General features: G+C 33.8%; 1 protein-coding gene across 1 annotated transcript in view; it reads right to left on the bottom strand.

The window, feature by feature from the left end:
* LOC150101984 (uncharacterized) overlaps nt 1-21579 on the bottom strand; it is a 197992-nt gene that overhangs the window by 18694 nt on the left and 157719 nt on the right. The gene's annotated exons all lie outside the window — the stretch shown is intronic.

Below are 21579 nucleotides of genomic sequence, written 5' to 3' on the forward strand. Positions count from 1 at the left end.
CCCTTGTGTAGATAAATAAAACTATAGTTATATTTTTTCCCATTGTTAGTTTTACTATAAAGCTATGCAAAAGTTCTGTAAATTTGACCGTTAAAAATACTTATCCTAGTTTCTACCGTCTCCTTGGGCATGTATATAGCGATCACAGAGGTTTTTTCCCCTGATTTCATGCATCCCTGGAAGTCCTAAATCCTCGATCTTCTCAATCGTGTCAAAATGACGTTCTTTCAGCTGAACTTTCATTTTGGAGAACAGGAAAATCGAAGGTTGCCTCAGGAGAATAGGCGATAGATTTAGTGTAATCTCTGTTATGAAGGGGGGGGGGTTGTAAACCCATATTGTATTATATTCAGGGCATGTGTGAAAAGCTAACAAAAAATCTTAAGAAAATATGATCTGACTACCTGTTACAACCCATATAAGAAATTAGCCTCCCTTATACTACACCTACATGGAGTATACCAGGTCCTTTGCAGTTGTAAACTGTCCTATTACAGCCAAACAGGCAGGACAGCTAATATTAGGTTATCCGAACACAAAGACTACATCCGGTTACACCAATACAGCCAGTCAGGAATAGCAGACCATGTTTTGGATACCAACCACAGAATACGCTGGAAGAAAGCCACTTTACTACATCGGAGCAAATATAAAAATATGAAAGATTATTATTGGAATCAGTCTCAGCTCTAAAAAACTTTCAAACCTCAACAAATTTGGGTGCATGAGACTGCCCCAATTTAGGGAAGCGTGCATCCTAAGAACATTAGCCCAACAGCCAAGAGAACACAATTTAGCCCGCTAAGGGGGCTTCTATAGGACCCTAGGACCAACGCAAGTTACCTTCTTCAGCCTCATTTGCTCGTTGTTAGTGCTTGCGTGCACATATCATAGTTTTATGTTACCAGAAGATGGCAATGTAACATTGCCAAAATATTGGAAGGTATTGATTAAAGTTTTTTAACTAATATTTTAGTATACCTTGTCATTCCTGATAAATCTAAAGTCAGATATGGAAACATAATTAATTAAATTGGATGTAAACGATTATAAGTGTATCATCAATGAACAAAGTTTTAATTTTTATTAAACAAATAAATAATACGATATAATTATGTCACTACTTGCTTTTAATGAGATGGTTGAGTTCTCGGCCCTTGCAGAGTTGCTGCATATCTAGCTCAATATTGGTCAACTTCAGTCGTAGATCGGCAAACACACACTAAGACGATTTCTGTATTTTGTTTTTATTTGAAGGAGCGATGAAAATCCTTTATCACAAAGGTTGTAGAAACTGCATGACGATTTTCGATGCTTTTCCAGATAATTCAGGAAATTCACTTTTCACTGAAGATCCAGAATCGAGCCAAACCGAAATCACGGAATTGCATTTTAAGCCCACTGTCACTTGAAAGCTCAATTAACTGTTCTTTTTTCGGCAACGAAAGGTCGTTCTAGTGAATGTAAGCCTGAAATGGATCGCGAACCCACAGAAATTTCTTATAAAAGTTATTCGGAAAATATGTTTCAAAATTCTGTGTCAGAGTTTTGAGGTGGTCACAAACCCTTTCCAGAAACTCAGAATCAAGAAAAATATCAGGTTCCAATAAAAACGATTCCAATGTTGGAAAAGGTGCAAATTGTCTGCCTTTTACATAACTAATCCATAACACCGTTTTTTTCTCGAATGCCTTTATTTTGTCGTAGGCATCAAGAGCAGTTGAAGAATTTCCCTGAAGGGAGAGATTTAGTCATTTAATTTCGAAAAAATGTCTGAAAGACAGGATAGTGTTGATAACCATGCTTCGTCAACAAGGAGTGATGCAAAATCAGAATTACATTCATTTACAAACAATAAAACTTAATTGAAATAATCTTGTTAATACTTTTCCCCTGGAAAGCCAGCGAATTTCAGAATGAAGCAAAAGTTGTATATATTCACTGCCTATTTCATCGCAGAGTACTGAAAATAACCTGTTATTTAACAGTCGAGCCTTAATAAAATTAACTAGCTTTACAGCGTTATATAGCACAGTTTTAAATTCTGGGAAGCGTTAACCTCCAAAGGATGTTAACGCTTCCCTATGTATGAAACAATGCTCCCAATTCATATCCGGCGTTACTACTTCCTTGACCTTAGAAATAACCCCACTATACCTGCCTGTAATGGCGCGAGCTCCATCCGAAAAGAAGCCCATACATTTTTTATACTGCATCCCTTTGTGTATTGTGTAATTATTGTGATTAATTCTGCAACCGACAGTGTGGTTTGGAAGAGGAGCGAATCCATGGCTGAAACTATATCTTTCCCATGATTTACTGTCCCTAAGCATCGCTGAAAAATTCAATTGTCTTATTTTTCAAATCACAATGTTTAGTTTCTAAATGACGTCGGAGTTTCGCAGGTTTCATGCACTCGTTCGACGACACTTCGTGACACAAACCACATTGAGGTTTCTCATCTCCACACCAAGTAAACCCGTCCAAATATGAGCTGTTATAGTTTCTACTGTACTTTTTCTTTGAACTACTTTAATAGTATCAGATTTACTCGCCGTTACAACACGTGTATCACAATTAGGGTTAGCATCACCTGTTTCATTTACTCTACTTTTCAAAGTTCTAGTTCTGAGTCACTTTTCCATTATTAAAAACGTTCCGAAAAATATATAAATACTGGGGTTAACTCATGACACACCATGTCCAAGTATCGCTCAGCACTTTTGAAGATATACTGAGCTTTGGTTGAAGGAGGAAACCTTCAATAATAAAAATCAATAAACAACAAGCCATTGGTTGAAATGTGGATAACACATGTTCACTTCAAATCTAACAAAACAGCAAGGGATGGCGGAAGGAATAAAACCATATTGTTGTTCACTTCACCCCTCTTTTATTGCTCTTCATGCTGCCGTTATTATTTTTTTTAAGTATCCATTTAATTTTAATAATTTGTACTTATTTATTCAATTTTAAAGAGATAATTAAAAAGGATATATTTATTTATTTAATTTAAGTCTGCCTGCGGATCACCTGTCCAATCATCGAGGACCACCTGTGGTCCACGGGCCACAGGTTGAGAAACACTGGTCTAAGGGACTGAGTATTGGATCTAGGGCTGTCTAAAGTAGGAACTAGAGAACGAGACAAAAAATAATGGAAACCTAATTGATCTAGGGAAGAAAATGTTAGGAATCTAGATTTCGGGAACATAAAATATCAGTCTTGAACAGGATGGTACCTTGTAGATGAAGCTGGAACCGGAGCCGACCTGACAACTGTATTAGGACTGTATACCAATCAACTAACCAATTTTCTCGAACATTGCTTATCAGTGATAAACCACCACACAGCAAGGTATGAAGACAAACTACATAGTTGTGTACAATAGTATAAGTGGAGGAGTGGTTCAGAGCAAAGAGGTGTGAACATTAGCGGTCATTTTAGCCCTCAATCGGTTTTGTCAAATTACAGAGCAGAATAGGACATATAAGATCAAAAGTAACTTTCTTAAAAAAACGAAAAATTAATGGCCAATAAACGTTCAGAAATAGTCAAATAGATAACATAAGAGTATAATATAAAAATAGGTGACAGAAGAGTGGATTAGTTTAAACGATTATGTATTTTTGCATCACTGGATTCCAAGAACCAGAAACCCAAGGTATCCAATATTGTATATCTTTGATGTATTGACTAGAATTTCGACAGAAGCCAAAATGATGAAGGCCAGTGTATAATATTAATAGAGCTATACCTGCTTGGCTTATATGCTATGCGTTTCGTGGAGAATATTTTGCCACCTTTGTATAAGATTTGTATCGGAGCATTACTTAATAAGTGCGTGATTTCCATAGAATGGCTGTGGCACACAAGCTGGTCTAGTTAGAAGAGTGAACAGGGTCACCGCTACCTAACCAGGCTGTAGGTCCGAATTCCACCACAGCATAAATTTTTGTGAAAAGGAGATTATTTTTTTAACTTAGTGTGGGACTACTGCTCTGCTTGTTGGAGGCCTAAAATAAAAATGTTAAGTTTGGTCTCTGGAAGCCAAACATTGAATCCTTGTTTAGTTAACAGGGGTAGTAAATTTATTATGTTACCCACCTTTCACGGGTTGACCTACATGATTGTTTTAAATAACCTGGTGTGATGAATTGTCTTTCTTTTGGGAACTACAGTTCCTTACCTTGTACTCCTCCTGAGGTTCCTTTAGCCAACAATAACGAAGGTTATCCTCACAATAATTTGTGACTTTTTCTTGCTTTTCACACATTTCAGTAAAAACACGGCAAAAAGCAGATTTTTCAATTCCGAAAATAGACAGTGAAAATTATGATATAAAAAGTTGTCAATGATTTTAATTCTAAGGGCTAATTGGAACCATTACATTCAAACAGTTCACTTCTTTGCTTGGCCATTGTGGTTACACACGGTGATGGCAGGCTTGACAATTTCTGTAGGATTTCTGATGGTGATTTCGATCCTAGTTGGAAAGCTAAGATACAGTCGCGAAAAGCGAAATCACTGGTACATTAAACCTCCCAAACAAAACAAAAAGAAAATATTTTTCCAAGTTATTATTTTACTTTTGTTTTTCATCTTGCTGCAGCTTCTGTGCAGTTCAACTTGTTGCAACTGAAGTAAAGTTTGAGAACTGAGAACTTACTTGCATTTACAATCAAAGCAGCAGGGTTTTCTAAGGGGAAAAAGATTGATTGAATCGGAATGTATTTGCATTTGGCTATTGCAGTCTTTACGATGTACTTCATGGGGATAATGAGGCCATTACTGTCCTTTCTCTGAAACAGTAGGAGAGGATTATAGAACGACCATTAGCAGTAGTTAATCTTGTCTTAAACAATTAATAATGACATGCATTAAATTAATTCTTTCTAAAAAGAATCTTTTCAAAAATAATAACAGCTGGGGGTATGAGAATATCTTTTTGTATTCGAATTTGCCTTTTCGCACACAGAACACGTCATGTAAACACTTACTTAGCAAGAACAGAAAATAAATATAGAGTTGTAGATGCTCTGTAAGATTTTGTTTAAATTTCATTTATGTTTTAGACCAAGGGTTACCAATTAATTTTTATCCGTTCCTATTACAAATAATAATAAGTAAAACAGTAGAATATACGGAAATCGAATTAACAGTGAAATTACCTTTACAAAATGTAAATGTAATTTTCACGTATTGTTTTCATATGCATTTGTTTAGATCGATAGTCTCTTACAAATGAACAGACTATACCAGGAGTGGATAAGAGATTATCATTCAGACTATTTAGTTATACAGTTCATGTTACAGTCTGTTCGAGGAGTTCAGTGTTCAGTCCTGATCCTATGGCTTTCTCTCTTGAGAGGGTTGCAGCTCATTACCAGGGAGATAAAGCCGCAAGGTGTTTCCCCGTTGCCTTCCTTGCCATAAGTATTTATGACTGTAGCCATGTGTGTTTTTCGAGATGAGAAATCCGAGTTACCGGGAGAAAAAACCATCAACTCCTATATGAGACTGGTTAACTCACCTTTAGTCGAAAGAGACCAGATAAAGGTTCCTCCCATCATAGACGGGAATCGAACCCAGGCCTTTCCGACCAGAAGCCTTTTCCGTCTATACCGACTGAGCTAAGGAGGCTCTCAGTGTTCAGTGCTGAGTGAATAACAGAAATAGAACAGCTACGATAATGATGATTACGAGGATTAGTTGATTAATCTGTGAGACCGGCTAATCCCACCGATTTCGAAGCTAAGGTTAACTTTTATGAAGCGAGTGAGATTAGCATACACTATTTGTTTGGTACTTTTTGTGGATTGGATGAGATATAAGCGTTGGATGCTGTAGTTCTGTGATTTTTTAAGTGTATACTAGATGTTCGCTGCTATATTGACTGTGTTGATTATATCTTCTACACTTTGTGTTCTGTAATTGTCTGCTTTAAATTTTGTGGTAGGTTGTTAAGTAGCGTGGGAATGAGATTATATTTCATTTCCAAACCGTATGAGTTGCTGAAGGGTGTAGTGGTGTAGTGTTATGGGTGGGTCGTGTTTTATGTAAATGTATCTCTGTTAAGATAGATATTACTGAAGTAATTCCTTAGTAACACTGCATAGTTACTTACCAAATTTTACACTGAATAGATTTTTTATTTCAGACTGGAACTCCTGTAACTGAATTATTAATAACTACTCTAATTTTCTACTGGTTTGAAAGTCTTTAGATAGCATTCAATATCTATTATTTCATTTTACCGTTTGTTAAAAGAAATAAGCCAGTAATATTGTTTTAGCCGCCGAAGCAGATACTTCTAATTCCGGACTATTTCTTTGCAATCTGCAATCATTTGTTCAGCCGTCTGTTGACATTATTCTAAGTTTTAGAAATTCTATTCTACATTTTCACCATATGAAAACCGTTTATATGTAATGTAACAAATATGATGACTTTTACTGCTGCTGGAAAGAAGAAGTCCCCCTAAAGAGGCTCAAGCAGTAGTGCATAATACATCAGCAATGTCTTATTTTCAATTATGTCCTAAATAGAATTACCGATATTTCTTTTACAGTCTGACACAATAGTTATGTCAAAAATTTTTTAATTTATAATAATCAAATTCCACTTTTATTATCGAAAACTTAAAACTTGTTTGATTCATTATTTAAAAAATAAATATTCGGTTTTTTTAAGGGGGGGGGGGACCTGCCTATTCATCCTGCTGATGTTTGAAATAATTTATTTTCAAAACTGTTCACAAGACAATTGTTACAAACGTAAATCACTTGGGGAGCATACTCATACATCGCAGTGTAAAACTAGTAAAACTAGACACCTGTCTCAACTAGCGGTAAATGTCTCTTCCAAATATGCGGTGATTTCTTCTTTGTACTAAACGAAAATGCCAGATGATGATGATAATAAGAATAATAAGAAAAGATGTAGCATTTTCTTTTTCATTCAGTGGAGATTTCAGAATGAAGTGTGATTTGTAATGTACTTTCTATTTTGTGTTCATTGAAAAGAAAGTGATTATTTTCATGCTTTTTTGGTTTTTTCTCAACTGAACATCGGAAATAATGAATATGACTAACTGTAGGGGATTTGTAACGTTTGTGAAACTTAGAAGAGTGAACCTGTGGGACCTGGGGTTTCCTCCATTAGGAAACCCCAGGTAACATACCGACTAAGCTACGGAACATGTGTTTTTATGAACAACACATGGCCCGTAGCTTAGTCGGTATGGACAAAGACCATTGGTCGGAAACACCGGGGTTCGATTCCCGTACATGGCGTGAGGAACCTTTATCTGGTCTCTTTCGACTAAAGGTGAGTCAGCGGTCTCATATGACGGTAGAGGATTTTTTCGCCCTGAACTAGGATTTTTCGTGCCTCAAAACAAGCAAACCGGTCTCGTGAACACATACGGATCTACAGTCATAAATACATATTTCAAATCGCTCATTGAAGGTCTTGAGCGTGGACAGTAGGGTTTCCCCAGTTTATCCTGAGGTTTTTCATCCCGTAAAGCAGGCAAACCGGCCTTGAACTCAGCACACTACGGACGTAGGATACACCGGGGCATAGGGTTGACTACCTTATCCTGTGAACGGTTTGTGGTCCTTTGATTAATTAACCCCATCGCAAGGTAAAAGAGGGAAAACGAAGATGAGATATGATGAAATTATATGAGACATGTCTTATACGGAATTGGTTAAAATTTTGTTTGTTTTGAAATATCCTAACCCCCTTCCAGCTGCCACAACCGCTCATAGTAACTGAATTATAAATATCTACTTCTAATTTCGTATTTCATACTTTTCACAGTTTTGTACACTTCTCATTGGATATGATTAAAGATTTTCATATTATTATCGATAAAGCAAAATCGTCAAAGTGTTGCCATCTATGCGTCCTTCAGGCAATTTGTGAAGTATTCTAAGAAATTTGATTTGAACAAAAATAAAAATAACATAATTTGGAACGGCGACAGCCTGTTTTTTTTTTTTTTTTCAAGTATTTTAAATAATTATCTTGAATTACGATCTTCGAGAACAATAAAATGTATTGTCAACTAAGCGGTTACAAAATTAGCATAAAAATTAAAAATGGCATTGGTTCACCAAGATAATGCAGTATTTAAGTGAAGAAAGTATACAAGGATCTCTTATTTTGTCTTGGCATTAAAAATGTACAATGAAATGGAGATAACAAAAATAAAAATTTCTATATTTTTAGTCCATCCAATATACCAAGGTGGTATGAAAAGTTCTCGGCCTGGACCATAGATGCCAACACTATCGGCAAGATGTTTTTTTCTAAGTTGGTACATCTGTCATAAGCATCCACGTTAAATTGCAAGTTATTCTATCAAGTAGTTTTTTTTATACAGCTGTCGGAAGCCAAAGTGTTGTCTGTATCCCTTGAAATGGATAATATTGAGTATTGTGCGGTTATAAAATTCTTTGTAAAAGAAGGTTTAACGCCAAAAGAAATTCATTCGAAGTTCATAAAAGTTTATGGACATTTCCTTCTCCTTCGTTTTCGACAATTAAGAAATGGGCTGCTGAGTTTAAACGTGGCCGTACCAGCCTTGAAGATGATCCACCTGAAGGACGTCCAAAAAGTACAACAACACCAGAAATCATTGATCAGTGCATGATATGTTATCAGATGACCGGCGAGTCAAAGTGCGTGAAATTGCTGAGACTATAGGCATTTCAAAAGAACGTGTAGGACATATTTTGCATGAAGAATTGCAAATGAAAAAGCTTTGTGCAAGATGGGTGCTGTGCTTGCTCACAACAGAACAAACACGCACTCGCATGGAAATCTCTGAACAGTGCTTCAAGCGTATTAACAAGAATAAAACTGATATTGTAATTCGATTTATTGCTATGGATGAGACTTGGATTCACCATTACACACCAGAATCCAAACAGCAGTCAAAACAGTGGACAGAGGTTGTTCAGCGGCAAAGAAGATAAATTCGGGTATTAGTAAGCAAACATAAGAAATGACTTCTGATTCTACAAATCTTACGAGCATCACTTCTCCGATGCTACTCTTCAAAACTTTCCCCATTTCCTTCCTCTATATCACAACCAATTCTACAACTTTCCCCACACCCAAACTCTTCTTCTTCCTTACATTTTCAATATACTTTAAGCTTCTAATTTCAACTGAAGGTGAATTATCCGATCTCATACGCAGTTAGATTTTTCTCCCTGAAACTCGGGTTCTTAATTCCACGTACAGACAAATCGTCCTTGGAAACAGATGCAATTTATAGACAAAAAATAGTAGTGATGATGGTCGTGGTGGACAGTAGATGATGACGGTTCGCTGTAGTTTGTGGATTAAGTGGTGGTGGAGAAGGAGAGTTGTAGAATAGGTGCCCTCTCTCAATGAATCCAAGTCTCCTTGGAGGTGTCACGTAATAATAATAATAATAAATTTGTTTGTTACAAGAATACATTTGGTTTATTTTGGTTTGACATGGTGAGGAAGGCATTTCTGACAAAACAAAATTTGAAAATTAATATAAAATTTTATATCAATCCTTAAACTCAGCCTCAGGTCGGACAAGCGGGGTAGCTCCATTATCTAATAATCTTATATTATTATTTGTTAATTTTTTAATCAGGAGCGAAATGAAACATAGTTTCAGAAAATGTGTATATTGAGAGAAAACTTTTGTAAAGCATAAAACTTTTACCGGCCAGGTTGGCGTAGTAGTTAGCATTTCATCCAATCCGTTCAAATCCCGACTTTTGCATGGATGTTTTGTTTGTCTGTGAAAATACTAGTGCTGGTGGTGGACAGTATATGACGTTGGTGTAGATGATTCGGTTTGCTGCAGTTGGTGGATTGAGTTGAGTAGGTGCTCTCCCTCGATGTGTCTTTGGATTCCTTGGAGGTGCACCTAATAATAATAATAATAATGTGACTGAGACTTCCCTCAACGCAAATTCAAACCCTCAACTGGCAGTTTTGAAGAAGGAAAAAAAAGATTCAAATGAAATTTATAAACTGGTAAAGAAATATCTACTAGAATCTAAATGTTTATATAGAGATACGGAATTCATTTTTTTAATGTTCGGTTTGAAAACATGGAAGATTCTCTCCAGCAAGAGAATGTCAAAGGGATGAATATGCATTGGCGTACTTCGAACTTAGACAACCAATTCCACTCTTCTTGCATTCCATCTGTCTCTCTTATTCACACTGCCGTTCCGTGCTCTACCAGAGTGGTTTAATAAATTTTCAGTGATTATCACAGTATCGGGACCCTGGGTATTATAATAAAAAGAAGATAAGTTAATAGATTGAGTGAGAGACGAAGAAAATTCAAAATTAATATCTTTATTTTCAAATAAATTAAAGTGTTTAGTGCGAATTTAAGTATTGTATGAATATGTAAAATACTTATTTCGCGCTATATATATAAAACTTTGCATTATTACTACAAACGTATAGTCTAAAGATAAAGGATCCACAAAATTAATATTATGCATAAAGAAAATAGACATCGCACAAAGGTATCTACTCCAGCTAGCTTCGCTTAAATGAAATGAATTCTTTTTTTAAGGGGGTGCTTGTTTCTCATGACGCATATTATCACTAAAGAAATTCCCTTTCGATTAAATTATATTTAAATATAAATACAAAAAAATATAAATACGTATAGACAGTGTGGATTAAATGTAACACCATTCTTCATAGTTGGCTTACAGAGTGAGTGTTTTAAATAATTTTCTCAATGGCAGTTGTTTTCAGTTGAAAGTACGCTTTCTGACGATAAAATAATATCAACAATAAGAAAAAGTCATAAAAATTTAAAAAAAGAAAGAAAGAAATACCATGTAGCCAAATAGCTCAAATTCAGTATTACAAAAATGCACTGTTGCCTCACTGCCCACCGTGTTTCGAACGTGTTTAGTATTGCTGTAGCATTTTTGTGGCAATTAAGAGTTCGCATGTTATACGAACCATTGCGTGTAGTCTTTCCCCCTTGCTTTAACATGAAATCCAGAGTACCCACAACGTTTACGATCTGGAGAAAGGATGTCAGACGACTTTCTTCCACTCAATGCAAAATCCAGTTTTGAGACGGTTTCGACAGTGAATCGAGGTTAGCATGGGTACTCGGACTGTGGTTTGACACATGACATCCGTTACCGGCCAGTTACCAAGGTAACTCTTCTGTTGGCTCGTACCATCCGCAATAGCATTCTCTCACCTCGAGTATCGATGAACCCTGGTGGGCCCACACCTTGACTGAAGTTGATGGATTTTCCCTCCTCAGACCACTTTTTCAAGCTACTCACCTCGGCTAACCCATCTGAAGAATAAGAATAACACTAACTAAGAGAGCGCAGTATATCAGGTGTTATTTATACCACCTCATGACGTGCACACACCAGGGAAACAGTTGTTTCCCTGCAGTTTCTTGTTTCCCTGCGATTGGCATGAAGACGAGGTAGCCAAAATGTTTTGGTTCTTCGGTGTATTAGCCAAAAAACTTCATGTCAATTTATTGAGGTTGTCGAACTATAATTCCATAATACTGATCCGAAAAGCAGGTAGCTTATGTGAATTATTTCAAACTGTATGCATTATAATTATTATTACATAAACCCTGCTTGGATCAAAGACAAATCGAGGGCGAAAGGAATATATCATATTTTTCCAAGTTATTTCAAGCTAATAAGTCATAGAAACTGCGTGTTATATTTCTTTAATCTTTAATGCCTTTCAGTAATGTGAGGAACGGAGACAAAATATAGTCAGCGGAATTCCGATGTATTATGTTGTCGGTTTTCACTTATGCAATGCTCATCCCCTCCCCCCACTTAATTATGCCACATTTTCTTAAATAAGATAGATGTGTTTGTACGTGCGTACGCTCGTGCATAAAAACTGCACAAGGACCTTCATTATCACGTGTCCTCATTCAGTAAAGTTTATTTGCTGACAACTTTATTCTCTCCTTTCTATTCAGAAAGGTCTGGGTGTGTAAGGTTTCAATTTTCTTTGCACAGTCGTTCTATAAGAAAATGGATTGTATGTAGGACCTTTGTCTTTTACCAAAGGATTGGAAGTTTGGTACCATAAATTCTGAATGAATTTCATAAATTCATTCAGAATGCTGGAGTACGCTTGAGTCATACGTTTATCCTTTATATAGAACCCAGGCTTTCTTTATGGTTCAGAATGTGGATGATATTTCTGCGATATAGCAATTGTTCTTTCTAGACTTCAGGATTTCATCACAAAGATTACTGATGCTCATCCTGGAATTCTACTCCTCCTGAAGTAGTAAGGATCTTGGCATTTCGTATTATTTTTAGACCTCTTTATTCTTTGCCGGTCAGATAGATGAAGCCCCTTCAAATTTCCATCTTCCGAAAATCCACACGGGACTTTAAATCCATGAGCAATCAAATCACCTTTCCTGACAGACATTTGACACTATCAGGTTATTAATAATTATTATTAAAATTAATAATTATTAAGACTTATTAATGTCTTAATATCATTTTGGAAGTCTCATATCGCCAGACTCGCAAAAATATGATCTGCATTGTCAAGGATTTTTTTTTTTTTACTTCTATAACACGGTACGCACGTTTAATGAGATTCTATTGTAATCATGCGCCCTAACTGGATGTTATTCCTATTGTTGTTTAAAATTATTGTACTGATGATGTCCTAAAATAGTTAGGATGAAATATTTACAAGTAAATAATTTTCATTGTGGTTAATACGTGTGTTTCTTTTAATTGTCAAGGATGCTGATGAAGGAATCTACTCAAATCTGTTAAGCATATTCCTTCAATTTTTCACCCGACTAATAAACTTCTTCAATTCTAGGCTCTACCAAATATATATTTCTGTCTTAAGTTGACATATTTTTAGATTCTTACAACTGTGGCTTTATCTTATTTGGGCCAGTTATATAAAATTATCCGAAATAAAAATATATATATAAGATGAATGTACTACAGTTCTGCGGCTTTTCATGTGACAAACATTTCGACTACGATATATTTCTTGAGCAAGATCAATCGGCATTTCCTGAACATACGTTTTCAACTAAACATCGAATCCTTTGGAAAAGGACTACTGTTCTATACAAAAGTGATTTTATTGTAACCAATTGTACAAGGAAAACAACCTAGTCCTGGTCTATAGAAAAGCATGATACTCATGAACCCCTATACACTTTGTCGAAAAATTTACGGCAATAAAATTCTCACTTAAATCCTTTGTTTTTGATGATTGTGTTTACAGATGTGTTTCTGTGAAAAAAGTATTTATGTGACGTATCACATCGAATGAAATTTGAGTATTCGATGTTTAACTCGCTAAAGCTCATTGGTTCATGGTTATCACAGAAAGAAGCTCCATGCGCCATCAATATCTTTTTTTTATACGAATTTTTATATGGAGTTTATTATCGCTGATAACCTTACAATATACTTTCCACAAATTGGAAGCTTTGTGAATTTCTTTCAGAATATTTAATCATCTTTAAATATTCCGAAAATTGTTGATTTTATCCTTAGCAGTTCTTCCCACTTTTCACACTCGGTGTCCAAGGTCTTGTTTATTAGTTTCCAACTCATTCATTTCTTCTGCAAAAATACTTCAATTCATTTCAGCCTACACTTTGATTCTTTTTTAAGATTACCACACACACTCTCGTTTCAAAGTTTTCATTTTCCCTCTCAAATAAAAATATTCCATTTATTGTCATTTAACAAAGCCCACTGTCAGCTAAAATGTGGTCAACAGATTTTTCTTATATTTTAAATGCAGTTTCCACACGATTTTTTGTATTACTTTTCTGTTGAAACAAAGTCGCAGCAATGGACAAGATTGTTTTGAACTACGTCTGATGTAAGTGAAACTATGTCACTGTTATCTTATTTTATCTGTTCATTTATTGTATTCTGTTTTTTGTAGAGTGTGTTTTTCTCGAAAAACAATCAGTTTTGGTTTTAAATGCCATTTACATCAATAATATTTGTCACATGTTCCGAATAAAAATCTAGAATGCGTTTGCTAGCTCCGCATCACAATGCATACTAGTAATTTGGTGAGCAGCGACACAACCTCGATAGCTGAACAAACAAAACTAATCGCGCGCTCACGTTCCTCGTGAGCACTCGGAACATGCGCGTTGGAACAAAACGGTATAAGAAAGCTTCTTTGACACATCTAAATATTTAGAAAAACACGTGGGTATATAGTGATATAAAAATACCAAATAAAATTACCATCATCGAGATCATCGATTAGTGATAAAATTAAAATATCTAATACGCATTTGATTCAGATTTTTTTATTGTTTCGCTCGTGAAAATCAAAACCTACAGGCTGGCCGCACAAAATCACACCGGGGGCAGCATGCGGCCCGCAGGCAGTGCTTTTGGACAGCCCGTATGTAAATTCGGATGAGGTCGATACTGTATCGTGCTGGTTTTCTGCCAAAATCAGAGGGCCTTATTAAACCTAACGACAGCATAGCACAGTCGCATGGTACTTCCTCGTGTTGTATCATCATTTTAGGTTTAGGTACGGAATACTGAAACAATTTTTGATTTTTTTTTTTTTTGGCTAAATATCAGATTGCCCGCTGATTAAGCGACTCGAACAATATTTACAGATAGCCTAATCTCTGAGAAAATGTGGATAATCGGCTAAATATGCAGAATTATCCAGCGGCAACAGGTGGATGGGTGACCGGCATTTATTACAGCGGTTCTTCATACTATACGAGTGAAATAAAAGAAAGCGAGAATTCACTTTGCTTTTTTCTTTTACTGAAATCAGAATTCCTGCTAATCAGCAATGTTGATTTGTTTATTTGGTTGGAAGTTAATCTAGAAGACGAGAGAAATAGCAACTGGATTGCTGCAGGTGCTAAGTAGGATGTCAAACGTGATTACTATGAGATAAATGAAGAGGTTATCAGTTGTAACAATTTCATTAATTCGGATATACTCTAATTCAAATGAATATCCCTTCAGCAGAATATATCATTTTATATAAAAAATGAAGTTGCCTGTAAATAAATAGCCTTTTATTTAAAACTTATCGATGTTAAGGAAATTAGCCATTAAATAAACACTTTAAAATGAAGGAATCGGATACTTCCAGAAGTGGAAGGAGAACAATCGAAATGATAAGCTTCGAATCTCAAATCATGACTGACTGTTCCACTAATCAACAGAAATTTCTACAAGCAGAGCAAATACTTCGGAAAAAATATTTCTAGCGATGACTTTTCTCCTGTAATTAAACCGAAAGAAGAAAAGCTGATTAGACAAATGGATTTTTATTAATATATATTAATGATTTTCGGAAATTGGCTATTTCGACCATTTCTTAATTTCATGTAACTGGTAGATTTAAACAGATCCTGTTGTGTAGTAAAAAAGGGATACGACATTCTTTTTGGAGTTTTTTCCCCGTTGCTTCAAAATCTACCACACTTCGTATGTTGGTAATATGAAAATTATGCCTCATTCTCCTGAAAATATCTCCATAATTTATGTTTATTCCAAGGCTCAGCTTCTCCACATCGTTACCGTCTACTTAAACTGGGATACAATCTGCATATCGTTAAAATGGTAGGAAAAAATTAAATATAAAAAAGTAATATAAGATTTCGGTAAAGAATATCGTATTTGTTATACTGAACTATTTTTTGCAATCTACTGATAGTTTTTGTAGCGTATTTCGTAAATTATTGCACTGAATAACAAAACACATTTTAAAACAAGATTGTTTATTAATTACAATGCAATAAGATAAATCAACACAGAAATACGTTTACAAAAACAAACTGTCTTCGCAAACTCTGAGGATATATAAACACTAAATAATAATCCCAAAGTACAGAAGATATCTGAGGAGGATATTAAATAATAATTAACATTAAAATACTATTAATCAACAAAAACAGAAAAAATAGGAAAAGAAATACACGCCTATAACTACCATCCAATTGTAGTTAATATAAAGAGAATGAAATTGCAAACCATAACATGAATTGGTCATCAGTTAATAAAATCATAAAATGCTATGCAAGATTAAAAATCACAGCAACAAATTAAGAACTGAATTTATTCATTGTTTGAAAAATCTTTTATTTATTTTCAAAATATGAAGCTTTTATTTAGGAAACTATTTCCACAAAAAATATTCTGTTTAGAACAGAATCAAAAGCATGTTTTGAATGATTCACAGTAACATCTGGAAAGAATTCGCTCACAGTTAAAATACGTTAAAACATTCGCTACTATAAAAAGGCCTTAATTCGTGTTTTCATATTTTTAGTGAAGGCATTGGTATTTTGCAATACAATGAACTGAATCGATTCTTTTCAAATCGAAAGAACTGTACTGATTTTCTGTACTGTAGACAAGTGTGATTTCGAATGTAAAATATTTACTTAAGAACCCGATTTTAAGTTTCTGAACGCATTATTCAGAAAAGTGCGACATGACCCGTATTTATAGTAAAATTCCTTCTTTAAATTTCTACAAAAAATCATACTAACAAAAATGAGTTTATTAATTATTATTTCAAAAATCGCATTAATGAAGTTATTTTATTTTTAGTTATTTTATTTTTTAATTTTTAGTTATTTTATTTTTTAATTTTTAGTTATTTTATTTTTTCATTTTTAGTTATTTTATTTTATTAATGAAGTTATTTTATTTTTAGTTGAATTGGACAAGTTAATTAACCAAGATAAAATATTCTACCTAGATTGTAAATTATTATACGTCTTTTCAATTTACATGTTTTTGAAAAATGTCTGCCATAAATTTTAAGAATGTCTCCTTATTTAGAAGTATTAAATGCCTTTTCAACTAACTTGACCTCGAAAACGGTTTCACAAAAAATGGTTCCCAGGGTGAAGTAATAAACGCTTTTAAACCAAACTAAAAATGTTTTCCCAAGTTTCCAAAGAAATAGCTTCTCCTGACTGTTTGTGTAAACTAATAGCGGTACACCGCAGATTTTACAGGAAAATTAGTTTTCCTGAGTGCAACCAGTCAATGGCTTTCCAATTCGCTTAATCTAGAAAATAATCTGGCACAAGTTTCACATAAAATGTTTCTCAATGAAGTAATTTCGAAAAAATTCGAGAGATGCATACTTTGAGCGATTATCAAGTAATAAGTGTTTTCATACTATTTTCCTATACAAATAGATTACCACAAATTTTAAAATAATCTTTTTTCTTGAGTATGAACGTAAAATGACTTATAAAGTTACTTCATTGTGAAAATGAATTTGAACAAGTTACGCAAAAGATTGGTACCTCCTATGTGCAAAGTGATAAATGTCTATTCAATTAACTTCATATCGAATAGGCTGTGCCACACGATGCATAAGAGAAAGAATTAGTATCGTGAACCAAGTGGTTTTTAAGATTAGCAGACGATGTAATTTGGTACGTCATATGTCAATTGAGTATTTTCTAGTGTATTCAGTACATTAATTCACTGAATAACAAAAAGATCGGTGCAAAAATAACAAAAAAATGCGTTTACAAGAACATAAACATTAATTAGAACCACAAGTTAGAGCAGAAGTTTCTGAAAATAATATTGCGTGATAATTACCATTAAAATATTATTGAACATGACAAAACAGGAAAATAGAGAAAAGAAATACATGTATAACTGACATACACTTGAATTAAAAAATAGAGAATGATAAATTACAAATCATAGAATGAATTGTTTAACATTGGTTCAAACATGAATTGTTCAATCAACGCAAAGTGCAAATTGAGATTTAACAATCAAATCAGCAACAAATTGGGAACTCTAGTTCTTTATTGTTCGAAAGATCAGACGATTATCAAACATTTTGCTATTCTACTAGTATTTTCAAAATATGAAGCTATTATTTCGGATACGCTGAAAAACGAATCAATTTAGAAATAGAATGAAATGCATTTTTGAATAGGCCACAGTTAAAATACACTAAAGAGCAACTGTTTGGAATACAAAAGCATTAACTTATTATATAACTAATAGAAAACGCTAATTACGTACAATTCGCGAAGGCATTGTATTTTATGAGACTATGAAACGATTCGGTTCATTTGAATTCAAGAATCAGGTAAGTTTCTATAATAGAGAATGTTACTCAATGTAAAATAAGAAATTTTCAATTTTCAATTTTGATGGCAAAACATTTAATTCCTGTTTAATAGCAAAATGATTTAGCGCATAAGAAGGGTTGGACATCTTGAGAGATTAATTATATGATTATAATAAACTTAAACAGAATAGGTAACTGGATCTCCTGATTTAAGTTTCAGAACATATACAAGCAAATGGCTTTTGCAAAGTACAGCAGGACACTCAGTCGTAAACTTTCTGGCTACAATTCTACAAAATATATTACTAATGAATATGATGTCTTTATTTTACACCTTATAACATCATTTTATTTTGCATAAATATTTCGTATGTTGCACATTAGAAACATTTATAATGATGATGAACTAAGAAAGCCTTTTCAAGCTATTCAGCCGTAAAAGTAATGCAGCAAGATACATAAAAGAAAATTCCATATTTGAAGTGTAAAAGTATTGCTTTCAATTTACATATATGGGAAAAAACGTTGCATTAAAGTTCACACGGTCTCTCTCATGAACTGAATGCTCGTCAAAGAAAACTGCACAAGAAAATGGATTTTACTGAGTATGAACCAGTAAATGGCTTTCCAAGTCGCATAATGTCAAAAATTATTTGACACAAATTTCACATGATTTCTCCTCAGGTGAACTAATGAATGGCTTAATGATTACAAAGTTTCGAAAATACCTTGCCAAAACTTTAAAAGATTATTTTTTAACTCTCTATGAATTAAAAATGTCTTTTCATCTGGTATGCTTGTGAAAATGCCTTTCCATAACTCTGACAAGAGAATGGTTTCTCTTGACTGTGAATTATTAAATGTCTCTTTATGTTACTTGACTTGGAAATGCCTTTCCACATCTCTCAAAAGATAATGGTTTTTATTCAGTATGAACTAACAAATGGGTTTTCAGGTTCCTTGAATGTGAAAATGCTTTCTCACAAGTTTCACGAATGGTTTTTCTTTAGTGTGAATTACTAAATGGGTTTATCAAGTGACTTGTCTGTGAAAATGCCTTCCCACAAGTTTTACATGAGATTGGTCTTTCTTGAGTGTGAACTAAAAAAAATGGGTTTTCAAGTTCGTTGAATATGAAAATGCCTTCAAACAAATTTCACAGAAGAATGGTCTTTCTTGAGTGTGAACTAACAAATGGGTTTTTAAAGTGACTTGTCTTTGAAAATGACTTCCCACAAGTTTCACAGGAGAATGGTTTTTCTTTAGTGTGAACTAGCAAATGGGTTTTCAAGTTGCCGGAGTGTGAAAATGCTTTCCCACAAGATTCACAGGAGAATGGCTTTTCTATAGTGTGAATTAACAAATGACTTTTTAATTTACTTGATATGGAAAAGTGTTTGCCACACGTTGCAGAAGTGAAAGACTTCCTACTGTGAGCGAATAAGTGGTTTTGAAGATTACTGGATTTTGTAAATATCTTAGGAGAAATTTCATAAGATACCTGTTGTGAATGACTGTGACCTAACAAATGTCTTATCAAGTTACCTGGTTTCAAATACGTTTTTCCACAGATATTACAAGACATCCTTTTCGCTAAGCATGAACTATCACAGGTGTTTTGAGCTTGTATGATTTCGAAATATCTTCTCGTAAAAGAGAAAAGGGAAATTTGTTCTTTGTGTGTGTGTGTACGACATAAGTTCATTTAAGTCATCCGGTTTCTAAAATCTCTTTCAACGTTTCACACCTTAAATGACTTTTTTGTTGAGCATACATCAATAAACTTGTTCTCTGTAAATATCAACTATTTTTACCACATGTTTTGCAATGGTTATTTTTTGATTTAGTTTTGTGTAAAGTATTTTGAGTAATTCTTTCAGTTAGTCCTTGTTTCTATACTGGCTCGATTTTTAGTATTAAGTATTTAATAATAAGAACTAGTTAAGAAGCAATAATTTGTACAGTTAATGTTGAGAGAAGGGCATCATCAGCTTTTCTTCTTTGCCTGTATCAGCTAATTTTTAATTTATTTCTTTTCCTACAAAAAATTAAAAACGAATGGTGATAAAAATTGTGAAGTTGTTACAGAGACAAAATTTACTTATAACAAAAATGTTCTTTGGAATACTCTGAATTTTAAATAAAGTTGTAGCATATAATCGGATATACATGTTCGGATATACTAAATAAACAATGTTCAATCCATTAATTATATGAACGTTCTCACTTATTTATACCCCAATTCTAGTAATACTTTATTAATTATAAATCTATATAAAGGATTTATTTCATAAGAGGATTTAGAAAGGAATCACTGCTTTTTAATGATGTAGTTCTGTAAGAGTAATTTTCTTCACTCTTCCCTTCAGTAATGAATGCAAAATTATAATACAGCATGATAGGCTATAAATATTAAGCCTTATATTTATTTATATAAGTAAAAATTTAAAGCACATGACTGCAAAAATATTCTTTTAAAATATTTAAAATAATTTAATTCATAATTAAAATATTACGCATTTTTACAAGATTCTTTTGACAACTGAAATTATGTTTATGCTGAATTCTTGGATACTGTTATGTTCAACGTCTCCACAGTCAACATTTGTACATGTGACATGTCAATACTATGCAATCTGTATCCAATAAGATGCAAAACGTGTCTCTCTGATATGTGCAAGCCTAAGTGATCACGAATCAGCATTCTCAACCCAGAGTTCGCTCTCTTAGGTTATTTTATTATTATTATTATTATTATTATTATTATTATTATTATTATTATTATTATTATTATTATCACGTGACAACTGTAGAGACCAAGATTTCATCGCAGTTTCTGTGCACGCGACTTAAACCTCCATCTAACCAGGCTACATTCCAACAACTGTACCATCTACTGCCATTAATATCATTTTGAAGTAGGTCCGAATCGCTCTACATGCGAAGTTTAAAAGACTTACTGATTACAATACGCATACAAATGGAGGCAGTCGCTGAAAAATTAAACTTCTGTATCGATGACGCACTCACACGTAACAAACAGCATACTACCTGAGAAATAATATAACGTTTAGTGCTATCTTATAATATATGTTAAAATAAAAACCAACTTATTGCCATGAGTTGGTCTGTTAACGTTTGTAGTAGTATGAGTTGGTGTTATTTCGGTGAAGGAATTTGTTGTAGGTGCTTGGTAGCAAGTACTGAAATGTTTTGTGAAAAATGTCTTTATTAACCTTAGCAACTACATTATATACAAAGAAAATTATCATGTTATTCTTTCATATGCTATTCTGTTATGTAAATAGAATATTTACATAATAGAATAGCATATATTCTATAATAGCAAATAGGTCGCTAGTTGGATATGTGAAGAAATTAGCAATGGCCCTAGCTCTGATTATTCTATTTTGTGTTCGTGTCAAAGGAAGAAGATTGTTGTAG

The sequence above is a fragment of the Typopeltis vanoorti genome, chromosome 11, assembly GCF_054136105.1.
Source record: "Typopeltis vanoorti isolate ZY-2024b chromosome 11, IOZ_Tvanoo_1.0, whole genome shotgun sequence".
NCBI lineage: Eukaryota > Metazoa > Arthropoda > Arachnida > Uropygi > Thelyphonidae > Typopeltis > Typopeltis vanoorti.